Source organism: Macaca thibetana, chromosome 3 (genome assembly GCF_024542745.1).
Source record: "Macaca thibetana thibetana isolate TM-01 chromosome 3, ASM2454274v1, whole genome shotgun sequence".
In the NCBI taxonomy this organism is placed as follows: Eukaryota; Metazoa; Chordata; class Mammalia; order Primates; family Cercopithecidae; genus Macaca; species Macaca thibetana.
In genome coordinates, this window is record NC_065580.1 from 94,914,511 (window position 1) to 94,934,810 (window position 20,300).

At 39.7% G+C, this 20,300-nt stretch overlaps 1 long non-coding RNA gene across 1 annotated transcript; it reads right to left on the bottom strand.

The window, feature by feature from the left end:
• Positions 1-268: 268 nt before the first annotated feature.
• On the bottom strand, positions 269-16,161 carry LOC126950042 (uncharacterized). Its single transcript, XR_007724038.1, has 3 exons — positions 15,915-16,161; positions 6,182-7,320; positions 269-2,193 (listed from the first exon to the last, which is right to left on the bottom strand). It is a non-coding gene; the product is annotated as an uncharacterized LOC126950042 (long non-coding RNA).
• Between the last annotated feature and the right edge of the window lie 4,139 nt (positions 16,162-20,300).

The following is a 20,300-nucleotide window of genomic DNA, read 5'->3' on the forward strand; positions in this document are numbered from 1 at the left end:
AAAGGCAAAGGAGTTAAAAAGAGGAGCTTTTGGGGTGAAGAACATGCAAGATGGGCGAGGCTGTGCGGGTCTACATGACTCGTTCCGATGACTTAAGTTACTGCTCCATCCGGTGAATAGACTGATGCCATCTTGGGCTCAACCAGGTTATAAATTAACTGTGTCCTTGAAGCAATTTCCTGGTGGGGGAGCATTCCATAGGCACCTAGATTGTCTCAAGATTCAGTCTTTGGAACTTGTAAGCAAACATAGAATTAGATAAGCTACCAATGCAAGGGAGGGCCTGGTGGAAAGGAGCATAAAGGTTATTATTTCATTACTAAGAACTTAACACAAAGGGCAACAGAAAGAAAGCTTAAAAACAGGGTACCTGGTTACAATATGACCTTGGCCAAGTTTGTTCATTCATTTGTCTATTTGTTAGTAGTTTATCAGTGCTTACTTTGTGCCAGATGCTATGCCAACAGTTGGAGATACAGTAGTGAAGAAGATTGACAAGTCTGCCCTCGTGGAATACTAATTTCTGGAAGGAGATGCAGGCATTAATCATGTAAATAAATAAAAAGATAATATCTACCTGTGATAGTAACATTAAGGAAGTAAACAGGCAGATGAGATAAACTAGTGGCTCTCAAACTCGAGCAGCACGCATCAGAGTCATAGCTGTAGGGCTCCTTGAAACAGATTGCTGGACTCCATCCTCAGAGTTTCAGTGGGTCTGGGGTATGGCCTGAAAGTGTGCCTATTTCACGAGTTCTCAGGTAATGGGGATACTGCTGATCCAGGGATCAAACCTTGAGAACCAAAGAGATGGAGAGTAGCTACAGGAGGTTTTTAAAATAATAGTAAATAACTCTTATGTGGGCTTTATGGCATTTCAGGTGCTAGTTTAAATGACTATGTTAACCCATTTAATACTTTTTTTTTTTTTTTTTTTTTGAGACGGAGTTTCACTCTTGTTGCCCAGGCTGGAGGCTGGAGTGCAATGACGTGATCTCGGCTCACTGCAACCTCTGCCTCCAGGTTTCAAGCGATTCTCCTGCCTCAGCCTTCCGAGTAGTTGGGATTACAGGCATGCACCACCACGCCCAGCTAATTTGTGTATTTTTAGTAGAGACAGGGTTTCTCCATATTGGTCAGGCTAGTCTCGAACTCCCAACCTCAGGTGATCCGCCCACCTCAGCCTCCCAAAGTGCTGGGATTACAGACATGAGCCACCACACCTGGCCCCCCTTTAATTCTTATAACAATTTTGTGAAGGAGAAACTAACAGGGTGCCCATTTTAGAGATGGGAACACAGACACAGAGCTGGTGTTAAGCCTGATGCCCTAGACCTTAAGGCCATTGAATGGAGGTATTGCAATTCAGCCCTCAGGCAGCAGGCTGCAGGGCTGAACTACTCTCCCTTCCTGTGATTTGCAAGTAAGGGCTGACTTCTCTGAGCAGGCGGTGTTTGAGTTGAGACCTGCAGGCTCAGAATGAGGAACCATGTAAAGAACTGGGAGAGAGCATTCTCAAGCAGAGGAAACAGCAAATGCAAAGAACCAGGAGTAGAAGAGAGCTCAATGTTATTAAAGTAAAGCGACAATGTGGCTGGAGTTAGAAACGTGGTACAGTAAGAGATTGCAGTGTCAGGTAGATAGGATCAGTGGACACCTGTGGGCCACATTTTATTTTAAAAGCAACTGGAAGTAAAACAAATAATATTTTAAATTAAATGTTTCATTTTAACAGATAAATGTAAATTCACATGCAGTTGTCAGAAATAATACAGAGAGAGTGGGTGTTCCCTTTACCCACTTTCCCCCCAGTGGCTGCATCTTGTAAATCCATAGTGATGCCACAATGAGGACATTATCACTGATAGAGTCAAGATACAGAACATTTCCGTCACCACAAGGACTCCCCATCTTGTCCTTTGATAGCCACTTTCACTTTCCAGTCACCTTCTTCCCTTCCTCCTTCTTTAACTTCTGTTAACCACACATCTGTAATAGACTTTTATAATTTTGTCATTTCCAGAATGTTATATAAATTGAATTGTACAGTATAACCTTTGCGATTTACTTTTTTCACTAAGCATAATTCACTGGAGAGTCCGTTGTCCACTTTATTGTATATGTCAGTAGTTCATCCCTTTTTATTGATGAGTAATATTCCATGGTAGAATGAACCACAGTTTAACTATTCACCTGTCAAAAGACAACTGAGTTATTTCCAATTTAGGGCTATTGCAAACAAAGCTTCTATAAGCATTCATGTATAGGTTTTTGTATGTCTTCATTTCTCTGGAATAAATGCACAGGAGTACAATCGATGGGTCATAAGGTAGTTGCATGTTTAGTTTTTCAAGAAACTGCCAAACCGTTTTCCAGAGTGGCTATGCCATTTTACATTCCCACCAGCAATGTACGAGTGATTCCATTTCTCTGCATCCTCACCAAAACGTGGTGTTGCTACTATTTTTGATTTTACCCATTCTGACCCATATGTGGTAATATCTCATTACAGTTTTAATTTACATTTCCCAATGGCTAATGATGGTGAACATCTTTTCATGTGCTTATTAGCCATCTGTTTCTCTTCTTCAGAGAAATGTCTCGTCATGTCTTTTGCCCATGTTCTAATTGGATTGTTCAATTTTTTATTCTTGAGTTTTGAGAGTATTTTGTAAATTCTACCTTCTAGTCCTTTATAAGATATGTGGTTTACAAATATGGCCCCCCACTCTGTAACTCATCTTTTCAACTCTTCACAGAGTTTTTCGCAAAGCAGAACTTTTTAATTTTGATAAAATACAGTTTATCAATTTTTCCTTTCATGAATTGTACTTTTGGTGTCAAGTCTAAGATTCTTAGTCCAGCTCAAGGTCCTAAAGATTTTCTTCCATTTTAAAAAACAGGATAAGTTTATGTTTTACATTTAAGTCTGTGATCAATTTTGAGTTAATGTTTATATAATGGGTGAGGTTTATGGTGAGGCTTCATTTTTTTGTTTGTGAATGTCCAATTGCTTCAGCATCATTTCTTAGAAAACTTATCTTTCCTCTGATGAACTGTTTTTGCACCTTTGTCAAAAATCAGTTGGGCATATTTGTAAGAGTCTATTGCTGGGTTTTCTGTTCTGTTCTATTGATCTATATGTCGATCCCTTCACCAGTATCTCATAGTCTTGATTACATAATAGGTCAAAATTGGGTAGATTGTTTGCTCTTCTTTAATTTTTTTGAAATATTTTAGCTATACTACTTCCTTATTTTATATAAATTTTATAACAATCTTGACTATATCCACAAAAAAATCTTATTGGAATTTTAGTAGAAATTGTGTTAAACCTGTATATCAATTTGGGGAGCACTGACATCTTTAATATGTTGAGTCTTCCAATCCATGAACACAATATATCTCTCCATTTTTTTAAATTTCTTTCATCAGTGTTTTGTAGTTTTCATCATACCAGTGCTATTCATGTTTTTATAGATTCACATCTAAGTATTTCATTTTTGTTTTTAAATAATGATAAATAATGTTAGTATTTTTATTTCAGTCTTCAGGGGTTCATTGATAATATATGAAATACAATCAATTTTTGGATGTTTATCTTATATTTTGCTGAACTTACTCATTAGCTCTAGGATTTTACATATATATTTTTTTTTGGCGGATTCTTGGGTATTTTCTAAGTGGGTTATTATGTCATCTTCAAATAGGGACAGTTTTATTTGTTTCTTTCCAAATTGTATGTCTTTTATTTCTTTTTCTTGCCTTATTATACCAGCTAGGACATCCAGCACTATGTTGAATATGAGTAGTAAGAGTAAACAGTCTTGCTTAACTCCTGATAATAGGGAGAAAACATTCAGTCTTTCACTACTGAATTTAACATTGGCTATAAATTTTTTTGTAGGTGCTCTTTACAGTGTTGACAAAGTTCTCCCTATTCCAATTTTTCTAAGAGGTTTTTTTAAAATCAGGAATGTATTGAATTTTGTCAAATGTTTTTTCTATCATGATTGATATGATCATGAAATTTTACTTCTTTAGCCTGATAATACGTTGACTTATTATCAAATATTAAATCAGCTTTGTTTCCTGCAATAAGCCTCACATTGTCGTGGTATATAATTTATTTTATATGTTGCTGAATTCTATTTGCTAATAGTTTGTTAAGGATTTTTGTGTCTATACTCATAAAGAATATTGGTCTGTAATTTTCCTTTTTTGTGCTGTTTTTGTCTAGTTTTGATATTGGGCAATACTAGCTTTTTAAATAGTGAATAGAGAAGTTTTTCTTTCTTTCTATTTTCTGAAAGAGATTGTGTAGAATTGGTTGTTAACTCTTCTTTAAACATATGGTAGAATTCTCTGATGCAACCATCTGGGCCTGAAGATGTTCTGGGGAATTTTTAAATTACAAATTTGATTTCCTTAGTAGTTATAAAGCTATTCAAACAATCCACTTCATGTTGGGTAAGTTGTGGTCATTTTTGGTTTTCCAGGAATTGGTTTATTTTGTCTACATTTTCAGGTATATGTGTGTAGAGTTATTCATAGTATTCCTTTATTATCCTTTTGAGGTGTTCAGGGTCAATAAAGATAGCCTGTTTCCTTCCTAATGTTGGGAATTTGTGTGTTTTCTCTTTATGTCTTTGTCAGTTTTGCAAGATGTTTGTCCATTTTATTGATCTTTTCAAAGAGCCAGTTCTCTGTTTCACTGATTTTTTACTACTTTCTGTTTTCAATTTTATCGATTTGTATTCTAATCTCATTTTATTCCTTCTCTTTGTTTCGGTTTATTTTGTAATTTTTTTAGGTTCTTGAAATAGGAGCTTAGATTATGGATTTAAGAGTTTTCCTTTTTTTAATGTACACATTCAGTGTTACAAATTTCCCTCTCAGTACTGCATTAGCTGTGTCCCACAAATTTTGATACATTGTAATTTGACTTGCATTTAGTTAGTTTTCTTTATTTCCTTTGAGACTTCCTGTGTGACCCATAGATTATTTAGTTTCCATGTGTTTAGAGATTTTCCTCTTATCTTTTTTATTGATTTCTATTTTTATTTCAATGTAGTTGAAAAACACACTATATCCTTTTCATTCTTTTAAATTCATTAAGGTTTGTTTTAATGGCCCAAGATAGAGTCTATCTCACATATATTCCATGGACACGGCTATTATTGGATGAAGGGTTCTATGGATGTTGATCCAATCCTGGTGCTCAGCAGTGTTGAGTTTTCTATGTCCTTGCTGATTTCTGTCTAGGTATTCTGCTAATTGTTGAGAAAGGAGTATCAAACTTTTCAACCATGATTGTGGATTTGTCTATTCCTCCTTTCAGTCCTATCAATTTTTGTTTCACATATTTTGCAGTTTTTGCTTCACATATTTTACAGCTCTGTTGTTGGGTGCATACGTATTTAGGATTGCTACGTCTTCTTGGTGGATTGACCCTTTTATCATTATAAAATATCCCTCTCTGTCTCTGGTCATTTTCTTCACTCTGGAGTCTACTTTATCTCATGTTAATAGAGCCACTCCTGCTTTCCTTTGATTAATGTTTGCATGATATGTCTTTTTCCATCTTTTTACTTTTACTTGCTTAAATTGGTATATTTAGATTATTTGTATTTGGTGTAACATATTAATATGTTAGGGCTGATGTTGACCACTCACTCTCAAGGGAGGGTGCTCCTTGTTACTGCTGGGTAGCAATGGGGATCTGGTTCCCCAAGTAGTCTCCACCGACATTGCAGTGGGTATGGCTTCATTACCATCGGATAATCATGAAAGTCCTGGCTCTCTACCCTAGTAGAGAGAGAAAGGAATGACTTTTTACTGCTGAGGTGTCCCAGGTGGTTTCCACTGACATTGCGAGAAGGGCAAACCTCAAAACTGGCCAGCAGAAATGAAAGTCCTAACTCCCTACCTGGCCTTCTCTGACACTACCCCAGTATGTATGGAGAGATGCTGTGTTTTTACAGCTATGTGAGGGTAGATTATTTATTGTCTAATCGCTTTCGTCTTGCTAGACTTCCCTTTCCTGATCCTTTGACTAGAGAGAGCAGGATTTTGTTGGGACGTTTTTTGTCTGCTCTTGTTGTTGGCATTTCCATATTGCTATCTTCTTCAGCTACAAGTCTGGTATATGTGAAGCAACAGGAAAACCCAGAAAACTCACCACAAGTTCATTTCTAGGGTTCCGAAGTCCCTTGACAATCTGCTTTCTTCTCTCCACCTTTCAGATTCTTTTTGTGTTTGTTTTATATATAATGTCCAGGCATCTTAGTTGTTCTTAACAGGAGGAAAAGGGCAAAATATGTTTACTCCATCTTCCTGGAAGCAGAACACCAAAATGATTTTTAAGAAGGCAATTAGACTGATTTGTATAAACACTCCTTTGCATACACCTTGCCCTATTTTGTGTCATATAGTACTCACTTGGCAAAAGTACATCCCTGGTTTAATCCAACTCCCCACCTACTCTGCTTCTGCACGAATGCAGTTGAAATTGCCAAAGCAAAGCACACAACACACTGTCTCATTTTATATGATGACTGCAGACATACTTCCTTTGTGTCCTTAATATGGCCTACCATCCTACTACATTTGCCTTGTCCATTCTATCTGTCCCCCATCTGTACCCAATACAACTATTTTACTTTTCCTTTCTCCTCACTCCTCCAACACTTCTTTTTCCATCTTTACCCTCAACTCTCAGCTATTGATCTTGCTTCCTGTGTCACTGAGAAAGCTGAAGCAATTTGAGGGGAATCTCCACAAATTCTTCATTCCACTTTTACTCATCCACCACAGTGTCCTCATGTACTCTATCTTCCTATCTGTTGCTGTAAATAAACTATCTTGGGTTCCCAATTACCCCAACATTTAGTGGCTTAAAACAATAAGCATATATCATCCCACAATTTTTATGCGGCAGGAGTGAAGGAGCAACTTAACTGATGGTTCTGGCTCACAGTCTTTCATGAGGTTTCTGTGAAGATGTCAGCTTGGGCTTTAACCATTGGAGGCTTGACTGGTTCTGGAAGATCTGCTTCCAAGATGGTGCACTCACAGGGCTATTGGTAGGAGGCCCCAGTTCCTCACCAGAGGAACCTCTCCACAGGGCTGCTTGAGGGCCCTTACAGCATGGCAGCTGGTTTCCCTCAAACAAAGTGATCCGAGAGAGCAAGAGGGAAGCCACAATGCCTTTTATGACCAAGTCGCAGAAGTCACACACACCACTCTGTCACATTCCATTTGTTAAAAGCGGTTCACTAAAACCAGCCCGTATTCAGAGGAAACACAATTAAACTCCACCTATTGAAGGAAATAGTGTCAAAGTATTATGGGCAAGGATTTTTTGTTTGCTTGTTATTTTTTTACTTTTATTTTAGGCTTGTGGGTGGACATGCGTTAAAACCACATGATATAAAGCAAATCTCTTCATTTAGAGGACATCACTCTAACAAGTGTCTCCCTTTCTCCTACATCATCCATGTTTACATCTTTACTTGATCATTCTCATCATTTAACAAACTTGTCAATTTTCCCAGCTTTTAAAAGAAACTCCCCCAGATACACTCAAATATTTTTCTTGCCTTTGCAGTAAAACTCTTCAAAGGAGCTGTCTTCCCACTCTCTCTTAAACCCATTCCAATCAAGCTTTCGTTACAATTCATGAAAACTCTTCTTGTCAGGTCACCAATGACCTCAATGCTGCTAAACTCAATGATCAGTTCTGAGTCCTCATATTATTTGATAATCAGTAGCAGTGATCACTCTCTCTTCCTTAAAACACTTTCTTCATTTGGCTTCTAGTTCACCTCAGTTTCTTGGTTTTCCTCGTATTTCAGTGGTTGCTTCTTTTCAGTCTCCTCCACTGGTTTCTCTCCTCTGCAACTTATTGATGTTATAATGCATCTCTTCTAGGACACTGCTTCTTTGTTTATCTCAAATTACCCTCACTATCTTAGTAATTTCATACAATCTCATGGCTTTAAATATCATATAGGCCATGACCCACAACTTCATACCTGCAGTGCAGTCCTGTTAGCTGAACTCTTGACTCACACTTTCAACTGCTTATTCAACATCATCTCTTCTCAAATGTTTGGTAGATGTCTAAAAATCAACATGCCTCTGAGATGTCTATGTCATACCACAGATCTGCTATGCACTTAGCCTTCCTTGTCTCAGCAATGGCAACTCCATCTTACCAATTGTGCAAACAAAAATCTAGAAGTTATGTTTGACTTGTCTCTATGTCTTACAGCACACAGCCAATCCATCAGTAAATCCCTTTGATTTTTCTTTTCAGAACGTATCTGGGATACAATCTCTTTTTACTATCTCCATGATCACCTAGGTCTTTCATGTCTTTTCTCAGATGTCACCTTCTCATTGAAGCCTATCCTGGCCACATTGTTTAAAATTGCATCCCTCACTTCTGCCCAACTTTATACTGATTTATTTTTCTTTTTCCCCCACATATAGCACATATCATCTTCTAACATACTATGTAATTTGTTTATTTATCATATTGATTGTCTCCACAAAGGCAAGGGTCTTTGTTTTGCTCACTAGAGGGTCCAAATTTTGTTTGCTTCACTGGTGTTACTTTTAGGTACACCTGTAGAGGCATTCATAGCACGTAGTATTTGCTCAGTAAATATTTGGTTCTGAACAAACCTAGCTTATGTTTTTTTAGAAAAAATACCCCTATGGCTGCTGTGTGAATATAGATTGATGGGAGTGGAGGGAAAATACATATCCCTTAGAAATGTTTTCACCTGCTAGTAACAGACAAAAATCAGACCACTTTGGATGAAACAAGAGTTATTTTCCCTTAGAATATGATGTGAGAGATGTAACTTTTGGACTTAGTGTATCAGGGCTAATGTCTCTGTGACTGTAGTCCCTTTTTTCTCATTCTCACAACTGGTTACAGCAGCTCCGGCCATCAGATTTACATTCTAGGTGAGGAGATGGAGGAAGGTAAATAGGGAGTTTCTGAGAGTCAGGGACATTTTGCATCAGCTTACACAAAGGTGGAGATGAAGAAATGCAAAGAGATTTTGCAATATATGTTTGTTATAAATTGGGAGAATAGTAATGAAAAAAATGAGTCGTCGGTTATTTATATAAGCGATTGGGTAAATGGTGGAGTCATTTATCTAAGTGGTTCAAATGCAAGGAGAAAGAGATACGAAGAGAAAAACTCAAGATCTCCAAACTAGGCATACTAAATCAGAGATGCTCACTCGTTATCCAGGTGTAAATTTCAAGGAGGCAGTTGGATACACAAGTCTGACGGTAATGGGAGAGGTTTGGGCTGGAGAGACACACTGGAGAGTCATGAGCACATGGGTGGTATTTAAAGCCATTGTACCAGATGAGATCACCAGTGAATGTAGATAGTGTTCAAAATTGAGTCACAGATAAAGGGGAGGAGGAGAAAAAGCTAAAAGACTGAGAAGGAGAAGAAAGGGGAAAATCAGGAAAATGTTGTGTCATTGAAATCAGAGAGCAGAACGTTTTAAGAACAGAATTACTTAGCCTTTTGGGATCCCAGTTTTCTCCTCTGTGAAATGAGGTGAGAATAGCTATCTCTTAGGGTGTTTATGAGGATGAAATGCTATCACGTGTGTAAATGTCGGAATAGTGGTTCACCATGATAGGCACACCATCAAGGTCTGCTCCCCACCCTTTGGGGTAGCCTCCTAGCCTATGTTCCCAGACCCATGGAGGAAAAAACACTTTCCAAATAACCTTTTTATATTCCAGCGGTCTATGTTGATTCAATATGGTAAATAGCCATTTGTCTGGAAAAATATTTATGCAGGATGACTGGAACAAATATTGATTTTGTTTTATCCTGGTATCCATATAACTCAAGGACAAGGGAAATTCAGCACATGAATTTTAGAAACAGTAAATGTGTTGCTCATATTTTCGAGTCTGTATTAGTAATGAATAAATTAACACTTGTTTGATGAATAAACGAATGAATGAATCAAGTGAAAGGGAATGACGTAATGTCTATTCCAGGACAGCGTTAAGCTGTTTGTAAGTGTATGTGTTAATTTTCTTAAGGTGGTTGGCATAGTTGGTTCCAAAATGGTGTTATCAAGTTAATATTGCAGGACTAGTCCTTGCTCCAATACAACATATTGAACTATTGACTACCCAGCAATGGACCAGTGACAAACCCATCACTACTGTAGGAAACAGTAAAAACTCAACTCAAAGAAGATAAACTCTACCTTAGATCGCGAATTTAGAAGATGTACTCTACTTTCTAGGGAGTGAATATAGAATTTACATCCTCTTATATATTAAGGCCAGATTTAGCTTCTGGGGACCACTTCATGCAGTTTCTGCAAGTATATTTGTGGATATGTCTACATGTCTGTGCAGGCAAGGTAAATTCATGTCTTCGGACAAAGGAGTGCAAGCCTACACTGATCCTAGGAAAGATTTACTCACTTACAGTCAAGTGAATGAAAATCAGAGTGGAAAAATCAAGGGATGTAATTTGAAGTGAGAAACCATTGGAAGCATTGGAGTTTGTTTTATTTATACTGGTACTGAGTTCTTGGAGCCAAGCATTTTTTCTCCTCGGTTGGTGGCTCTTTGTTGCTTTTGGCTCTTTTTTTAAATTTTTTTTTCTGCTTGCTTTGAAGCCACACTGAATAAACCCATAGCAATAATCAAATGGAGGATTTAAATATGACCCACGTGAAACTGTTCTGACAGTCGGGGTACCTGAGAACTGTCCAGCAACACTTAATTTACCAACTTCCTTTTCCCCTCACTAGTGAGGGACGTATGTACAGACTTCAGGGAACATGGTTGCATAATGGTTATAGGATCTAATTTAAACTTGTTTTTAAATAGCAATAAAATGTATACTGGGTTGAAGAATCTATCTCACAGCTGCCTACAGCCATTTTTTTAAATCACTTTTTTATGCAGCATCCCTGGAAAGTCATCCATTAACCCAAGAGAGGGAGCATGGACTCCCACAAAGGAAGCATTTTGTTGCCCACTGAACACATATTGAAAGCACTGTTCTGTAGTTTGAAAATCTTCAATCTGTTGCACCCTTTAAATCTTGGCTGGCGAAGACAGGACCTAACAGATCACATTCCCAGAGTTTTACTGGCAGTACTGATAAAATAAAATGAAGAAGTCAGTAAAATAAAGGCCACATTGCTAGTGTGTGAAGTTCAAGGAACCCTGGTCAAAAATTTAATGTTTGTTAAATGGAAAGGGAAACAGCCTATCCTCCAGCGCCTGCTAAAAATGTAATGATTTTCCTGGCATGCTTTAAGGGAAGGGCAAATCATAGTTTTGAGTTCAATTTCATGTGGCCCCTTGAGAAAGGAAACTGAAAGCAGCAAAGAAAAACTCTAATCAGGAGCAAGATATTTGCTGCTAGTTTTCCCTCACAACCCATGCCAACCAGTGGAACAACAGCTAATATTAATGGTTTTTTTTCTCAGTGCCTTTGGGAGGCACTGTGAGCCCAGGTGAGTCTAAGCTAAGCACTGGCCAGGTGCAGAGAAAAGAGACTGGCAGGAGGTAGGGTCTGTAATGTCCGGCAGCCCGTGTCGGAGCTTAGATTAGGAGAGAGTTAGGTGACGGGCTTGTGGACCAGGGATAGCTTTGGAAGGGGGTGAGGAGGGGACTGTGGTTATAATAAGAGCTAATTCTGATTAGGCACTAGCTGCATACCAGGCACTGTATCAAGTATATTCCACAGATTATCTTTTCATTTCATAGAGGTTAGTTACTATTATTACTCCTGGGTTCACAGATGAAGAAACTGAGGCTCTGGTAGGTTAAGGGTCTTGCCCAAAGTTCCCCCTGCAGTGAATGGGGGAGCCAGGGTTCACAACCAAAAGCTATGACTCCAGGATTTAGCCTCTTAACACACGGTGCTAGATCAGGCCTCAGGGACTCAGTGGCTGAGTCTCTGTGTTGGGCATAACCATGATGTCCTCTTCTGTTTTCTTCCTTCTGCCACTCTTCTGCAGACCTGGCCATCACCCAGGCTCAAACACAGATAATGGGAGAACAGAGACAAGTGAGACAGCCAAGGAGAGGAGGTAGGCAGTGCAGGGTGCAGAGACAGGAAGAACTAGGCAGCTGGGAACTCGACAGCTGATGGGAAGGACCAACACAGCTCAGGTTGGCGCTTCAGAAATCCGCTGGCGTTAACTTCCAGAGAACTTCTCTACAGTTGTCCCCAATTATTTCATCAAGGAGTCAAAGTAATAAAACTGGGATAGGATAATGGCCAAATAGTGGATTAAAATCCACACTATGAAGTAGTGTGTCCGAGAGTTTCATTTTTATTGGTATTTTTGGCCATAGTAAGGAAATAGGTTAGTATGTTGCAAATTGTTTACTACTGCCTTCAAATCTCCAAAGAGCTTCAGTGAGGGAGGGAGCTGATTGGTTCTATGTGGCTTCTAGAGAGGCATTAATTCCTATTAGTTCTATTGGGAAGGACTGTCTGTCAGTGTACAACCAACCCCACAAAGCAGGACTTCACCACAGAGCACAGCCGAGCAGAAGCAAGGGCACTGGTCAGGACTCAGCTGCACATTATAATCTCCTGGGCAGTTTTAAGAAAGTCTGATGCCTTGGTCTTACCCCCAGAAATTCTTACTTAGATGATGTGAGGTGGAGCCCTGGCGTTAAGATCTTTAAAATCTCCCCCACGTGATTCCGATATTCAGCAAAGTTTGAGAACCGCTGACTTAGATATCTCATCAGGGATGCTGCAGCACAAATTGAGTAGGAGGTTGGTCCAGATTATTTCTAAATTCCCTTTCAGTTCTAAGATCCTAAATTGCTAACCAAGGCCATTCACTGTGAGTTTGCTGTTTATGATGGCTATGGATAATTTTATGATTAATTATTAGTGACGGTGGACTACAATTTTTTACATGTAGAAAAGTGACATGCTGTAAGCAACAAAAGACCACATCCACTATTTTGGATTTCTGTCTCTTTGAAATTATGTTTAAGGAAAAGAAGCTAAGAAAATGTACGATAGATTTAGAATGCTATTAATCCGAAACCACCCTTCCTCCCTGGCTCTGTATCCTGGCACACTGGAACATGGAGAGTTTCTGGAGATTAATAATACCAGCGCACATGGATCTACTTGCATCTCGGATATCCAATCTCATTGTTTCAAGGGAAAAATGATATTGGACTTAGACGAATTTTCCAGAGGGAAAGGAGAGTGTGCGGTATGACTGCCAGTTGGAAAGCACAGGCACAGAGCAGACTTCGTCTCCACTTTATATCCCTGACATCTTGCATCGTTTTTCTCACTCCTAGATCTAAGTATTGTATTTGGCAGAAACTGTCAGAATCCCTTCAAACCAGTCTGAACTTCATACAAGGGCCTGAACTAATTCCACATAGGGACTTAGAATCACAGTTGCCAGTGGACTATTTAAAGACAGAAGTGCAGGGCTTGTATCAACATAACTGCTTCCAGTAGATGTGGCACGGTTCAAGGAGTCCTGCCTAGTGGAAACAAGTTCTTGGTCTGATTTTAACCTGCCATGATCCCTGCAGCGTGACTTTGGACCAACTATGTCCCCCTCAGTGCTTCAGTAACCTTAGAAGTTAAGCAAACACAGAAATGCTGACTCACTTCAGAGGGGGGCATTGTGAAACCCAGAAAGAGGCCCTGCATTAGTAACACAAAAGGAAGCTAAACTGTGTTTTCATGATCCCAGACTAGAGTCTCCAGAACTTTTAACTTGATATAGCTCTGTGGTTCCCACTGTGGGGCGGGCTGTGACTGATGGTGGAGCTAAAGTAGTTATTCAGCACTTGTCCACAGGAAAATCCTAAAGCTTGATGTTCTGAATATTACCACCTCTAAAACATATACTGTGGAAAACTGCACTGTTCCTCTGTGAGTTAAGAGTTTAATACATTATATTGATTACAAATCAATTTCAAGCTGTTCATGTTGAACTTGTCAAACAGCTTTGGCAAAAGAGAATGGGTTGGCAAACAAATAACTTCCTGGCGTGTGGGGGCAGAATGACTTAGAAACCTCGGGACTCAGGGAAGTTAAGGATGCTGAGAAAAGAGCAACAGGATCTGGGGTCTGAAATGTCCACTCATATGGAGAAGGAAATTTCTATGACTATTGAAATCAGCTACTTGGGCAGGTAAATGATTGGCAAGAACAGAAGGCAGTTAATGAACCATCCACCAGCTTTGGAAGGCAGCAAATGATGGAGAAACCAGAGGGAGGCTGAGACAGAGAGGAAAGCAAGCCATAGCCTGCCTTATCAAAGAGGAGTCTTCCCAAATACTACTGCAAAAAAGAGAAAGAAAATAAATACCACAGTAGGAGATGATGGCACATGAAACCAATTGGCTGAACATTATGCCCAAAGAGAAACTGAACTTCACAAGTATATTTTTCTAAGGGACATTTTGGCACCTGATTCATAATCTCTACCTACTCGAACTCTCCTGCTGTCCCAAGCAAGGAAGCATTTTTGTGGAATACCCATCTCTCACTCTTACTTGAAAGTTTCTTAATCTACTCTGCTCCATTCACCTTCATCTAGGCCCCACTGGAGCAGCCCACTCTTCCGGCCACACTGGGATCCTGTTTATGACCCCAAAACAACTCCATCACGGAGACCTTGAACTCTGATCAGCCACACCCCAAACGTATCCCCTTATGTGGTTAACACCCTGTCTCTGCTCTCACTGCACTTGCCTGTGGAGCCCATGAGGAGCCCATGAGATCTCATAAGATCTCTGCCTTCTTTTTTTTTTTTTTTTTTTTTTGAGACAGGATCTCACTCTGTTACCCAAGCTGGAGTACAGTGGTATGATCTCAGCTCACTGCAACTTCCACCTCCTGGGTTCAGGTGATCCTCCCGCCTCAGCCTCCCAAGTAGCTGGGACTACAGGCACACACCACACCTGGCTAATTTTTGTACTTTTTGTACAGACAGGGTTTCACCACATTGCTCAGGCTGGCTTCGAACTCCTGGACTCAAGGGATCCACCCATCTTGGCCTCCCAAAGTTCTGGGATTATAGGTGTGAACCATGGCACCCAGCCAAGATCTCTGTCTCATGTATCCTGAACCCATCCATCATTCCCAGGCCAATCAGTTCTCTGGGGGGTTCCACTGCCTCTCCTACATACCCAGAATCATACTATGATGGCTTGTCTATTTAACCGTTCCCTCTCAGTAACCCTAACTCTCACTACACCTACCACATCAAGAGACCCTTCCCCAAATTCGCCCTTCTAATCTCCTGCATCCATGCTGCTGAACACTGCTTGGAGAAAAATAATACAAACATCTAAATTACAGTCCCCACAGTTGGTGGTTTCCAGCTTCTGCTGAGCTTGCAGTGCTGCTTGGCAAGTCTTGCCTTGCTCTGGTCACCTCTCGGCAGCCATTCCACATCCCCAGTGCTCCTGGGAAGCTGCCCTATTCCACCCTGACCCAATCCATCTACTCTCCACCTTGCCTCCCATCCCACAGAAAAGAGGAAGTCAAGACATGTTCAATCTTTCTCTTCTCAGCCTCACCATCAAACTTATCTACAGCTGCATCCAGGCCTGCCTATTTCCCCCTGCTCTGGAAAAAGGAACCTCGCTGGGCATTTGAAATCATTGCCTCCTTCCCTCTCCATGCCCTCTAGCCTGCTCCCTCCCTTTCCCCTGGCTTCTCTCCCTCCACTTCACACTTGCTCAAGACTCTCTACTCCTCCAAAACAAACAAAAAAGACAACCGTGGCTCCCTTCTATTCCACAACTCCCTCTAACCATCCCATCTCTCCTCTTTCCTTTCCAGCTAACCTTTAAAATTACTTCCATATTCATTGCTGGCAGCTCCTTACCTCCCATTTGTGCTTTGATCCACAGAAATCTGACTTCTGTCCATGCCACAGGAACTGCTCTTGCTCTCACCAATGAGCAAGTTCCAGATCCCAGGGATAGTGTTGAGTTTTTATCTTGCTGAACTTATTTCAGTTTCTTGAAGCCACTTTCTCCCTGGACTGTCTTCAGTTCTCCTTCTGCCTCCTAAACTGCTCTTGTCCCTTAAACGTCGCTGCTTGCCAGGATTCTCTCCCCTTCACTGCTCCCCAGCTCCTGCCCTTGCCTCTGCTGGCACCAGATTTGGTCCTTCCTCCATAAAACCACCACCACTATGGACTTTCTTTTCCAAAATGCAAATCTGATCATGTTGTCACTCTACCTAAAACTCTGTAGTGCCTCCCCAGCACCCACTGAATGGAGGCTCTTCTCCTTGTTGCTGAATACAGGGCTTTTCTCAACCTGGCTGCCAGCAATGTGTCCAGCCTCGTCTCTTTTTCCTGCTGAAAAGTATTCTGTGCTGCAGCTATTCAGAAAAACTTGCACAAGCTCTGTTAAGCAAGGACAACCTATGATAAATACTAACGAAGTAATATTAAATAAAAGGACATTCTAACAGGAGTTACAGAGGGTTCAATTAATGTCTCCTCATCTTAATATTATTTAAAATTTACATGATTTTTTTCCTCCAGAGAGGTTTTTTCATACTTCTTCGTCTTTGCACAGCTGTTTCCTCTATTTAGAATGGTCCTTCCCACTTAGTAAATTACTCAACCTTCAAAATCCAGCATAAATGAATGTCCCAACCCCTCCAAAGCCACCCTTTGCTTGCCTCTTTCTGGCCTTGCTCTCCTGGCCCAGGAGAATAGCTGGCTTCCTTTTTTATCCACAGCGTCTTGTGGCACCTCCACTGTGGCCCTTGTCCAAATGCACTTCAGTGTTTTCCTCAAGTGCCTGTTTCCCTCACTGGTCTGAGAGCTCCCTGAAGGCAGGTACCATGTCTTTATCATCTTCAAATCCCCAAACCAGCCCATCCCTGTCACATAGCAGGCTCGAGGAATGATGAATTTTATTAGGTTAGATCATGTGAAATTGCCATTTTTATAGGTCACAAATAATCAAATACCAGCAATTTCATATGATTTGACCTATTCTTGTAAGTATTTTTGGTGTCTTTCTCTATGAAGCTCATTGTGTAATTAATCCTAGGGAAATTCCTGCAGGATACTATGAGAAATCATGATAATCATTTTATAGGTGGTTCAGTAGGTCAGTGACAGAAGTGGAGCTGGAACTAGACGTTCTTATGGTCATATCCCTCATCTTAGGGTCCACAGTACTAGAGTCATGGAATTCTAGAGTGAGAAATAAATTCAAAGGGTCACCTGCCTGGCAGCTCCAGGCAGTGGGACACATAAATCATCCTTAAATGGTTCTCTGTCTTTCCTATCATTTGTGCAAAGTTGAAGATGATATGCTCCCTTGCAATAATAATTTAATATTTCCCTCTCACACCCTCGCCAGGCAGTCCATTTCTAACCCATCTTTCTCTTGCTGCAATATGTCCATTTCCGACTTTACAGAGATAAAAGCAGCTTCAATGTACCCAGCTTGTAATAACCCTCCTACTACTTATTACAGCCACTTGTCCTCCCCTCAGTTTTATTTTACTTCTGAAAAAAGTCCCTTCTCTTCTAAACTCTATTCATAGGCTCTTCACATCATTTTAATCAAAAGATTTCAGGATCTTCTAAAACAATATTTCCTAGTTTCATTAGACCATGTTAAAAATGGAATATCCATTAACATCCTCCTGACCTAATGTTCAGTGGAGTGAAATTTGGGAAACAGGGCTCTGTGATGTTCACACATTCCTTTTTAAATGTTAAGATGAAAAATTAGATGTGACTTCCTAGTAAAGACATCACTTGTATCACCTACAGTACAAAGATGATTTCCCAGCCTTTGCAAGGTCATAATTCTGTTTACATACTTATTATTGCAATAGTCTCTTAAACTGCAGGCTCATAATGTCACCTCATACTTAGAACATACTTGTGCTTTTATAGTCTTGAATAATAATTGAGCTTTCATTCCCTGTCTTGCATAATGACTAAGTTTGGATTTTATTTATTGCATATGCTATCTTGATTGGGTTCTATCATCTATTTTTTTCTCTAAATTGTTCTCATCATTTAAACATTCCATCCATCTGAAGTCTTAGCAACCACCTCTGTCTTGTCACCTGCACTCCCCCAACCCTCAGAATTGAAATGTTTGTACCTTTTTGTCTTTGCACAGCTGTTTCCTCTGTCTAAAGTAGTCCTTTTCACTGTGCAAATTGTATTACGCTGCTTTCAAATATACCACCTTTGAAGTTTTTTATTTTATTTAGAAATATTAGATAGCTTGGGAGGGAAGTTTCCTGATAAATTTCAGCAGGCATTTAATCATACTTGCTACCTGTTTAGCCCTGTGCTAGGTAATGTGACAGCTTTCAAAGCTCATGGTTATCTCATCTTGGTGAAGGGGTAGTTCATACTTATAAGTAGTTCACCATCATTGGAAGGTATTATACAATCAAACACCTAGAGGAATAATAAAAAAGTAAGTGTCATGCAGGTCATAAGAAGAAAGCTATCAAGTTTAGACTTGATCTATGATATGAAAGATTAGGAGGATTTAGGCGTTCAAAAAGAATGAAGAGGTGATGAGATGAAGTGCAGAAGTAACAGCAGGTGCAGATATCGTCTATCTCTATTGTCCATATGGATGGGTAAACAATTGGCACATAGGTCAGTTACAGCCCCTATTACTCTATACTCATACTAGCTGTATGTAAGTCTGGCATCCTCACTGCTTTATGACTACAATGATGGCAGAGACCATAATGTCCTTATCTACCTAGTGATTTTAAGGGTGCCTGGCCTGTAGTACATGCTCAGTAAACATATGTTTAAATTTTTAAAGGAAAATTGGTTTGAATGAAAAAGCAAGTTAATATAGGGAATAGTGAGTGAATTCAGATTATTGAGGCCTCTGAAAGGCACCTGGGCAATTTCAGCTTCCTTGGGTGGGAGCCTCTGGAATCCCGCATGGGAGGGACAAGATAATGGGATATTTGGGGAATTTATCTGGCAATAGTGTTCGGAATGAATTAAAAGAGGAGAAAGGGAAAAATGAAGGAATAAAGGCGTTGTCTAATCCTCCACCCATCACTCTATCTCTCACCCTCCCATCTCATGCTTCTAGAAAGATCTTTGGCATTTTGTTATCTTCATATCCCATTCACTCCTCAGCTCCTTCAAAATTCTCTTCTGTTCCCACTTCACAGCATTTAACTACTCAATCTCTGCAGTATTTAACATCATTAACATTTATCCTTTAAAAATAGCTCTTTTTTATTACATAATTATTGTAACAAATTTAAACAATACTTAAAATGCAAAGAAGCAAGTAAAACGTACCCAAATCTCCTCTTCCAAAGATAATCACCATTAACACTTTGGTGAACATTCTTCCAAACATCTCTCTAGTCTATGCATACATGCACAAGCAGATGGCTCTGTGCATAGAGATTTACATAAATTGCATCATATAATACTCATTTCTTGCAGTAACTTCCATTGCTTTTCCTAAACAATAAATATAAATGTCAATAAGCATAAGCATAAGCCTGTGTAACTTTTGATAGGGGCATTGTGCTCTAATGAGTCCATAGCATTATTTATATTACAAGTTCTCCAGAGGATGAATGTTAAAAGTTTGTTTCCAGTTTTTACTATTCTAAACAATATTTCAGGAAACACTTTTATGCATTTATCCTTTTGCCATCTGTATTGTATTATTATTATTATTGAGACAGAGTCTTGCTCTGTGGTCCAGGCTAGAATGCAATGGCATGATCTTGGCTCACTGAGACCTCTGACTCCTGAGTTCAAGTGATTCTCCTGCCTCAGCCTCCTGAGTAGCTGGAATTATAAGCGTGTGCCACCATGCCTGGCTAATTTTTGTATTTTTAGTAAAGGCAGGGTTTCACCATGTTGGCCAGGCTGGTCTCGAACTCCCGACCTTGTGATCCGCCAGCCTTGACCTCCCAAAGTGCTGGGATTACAGGTGTGAGTCACTGCACTCGGCCGTATTGTATTATTTTTAATAAGCCCACTTCTTCTTTAAATTCTGTTATACATTACACATTCTTATAACCTGTCTCTGTTTTGTCCATTGGCTCTAATTTTTCCTGGTCCTCCCACCTCTCTGAGGTTTCTTCTCAGATTTCTTCATGGATTCTTTCCCTGGCCCTGGCTTACCCTTTAAACATTCATATGTAATTGATTATCCTTTGCACATTCTTGCCCTTGTTCTATGTCCTTTTCCCAACCAATCTCATTTACTCTCATAGTTTAACA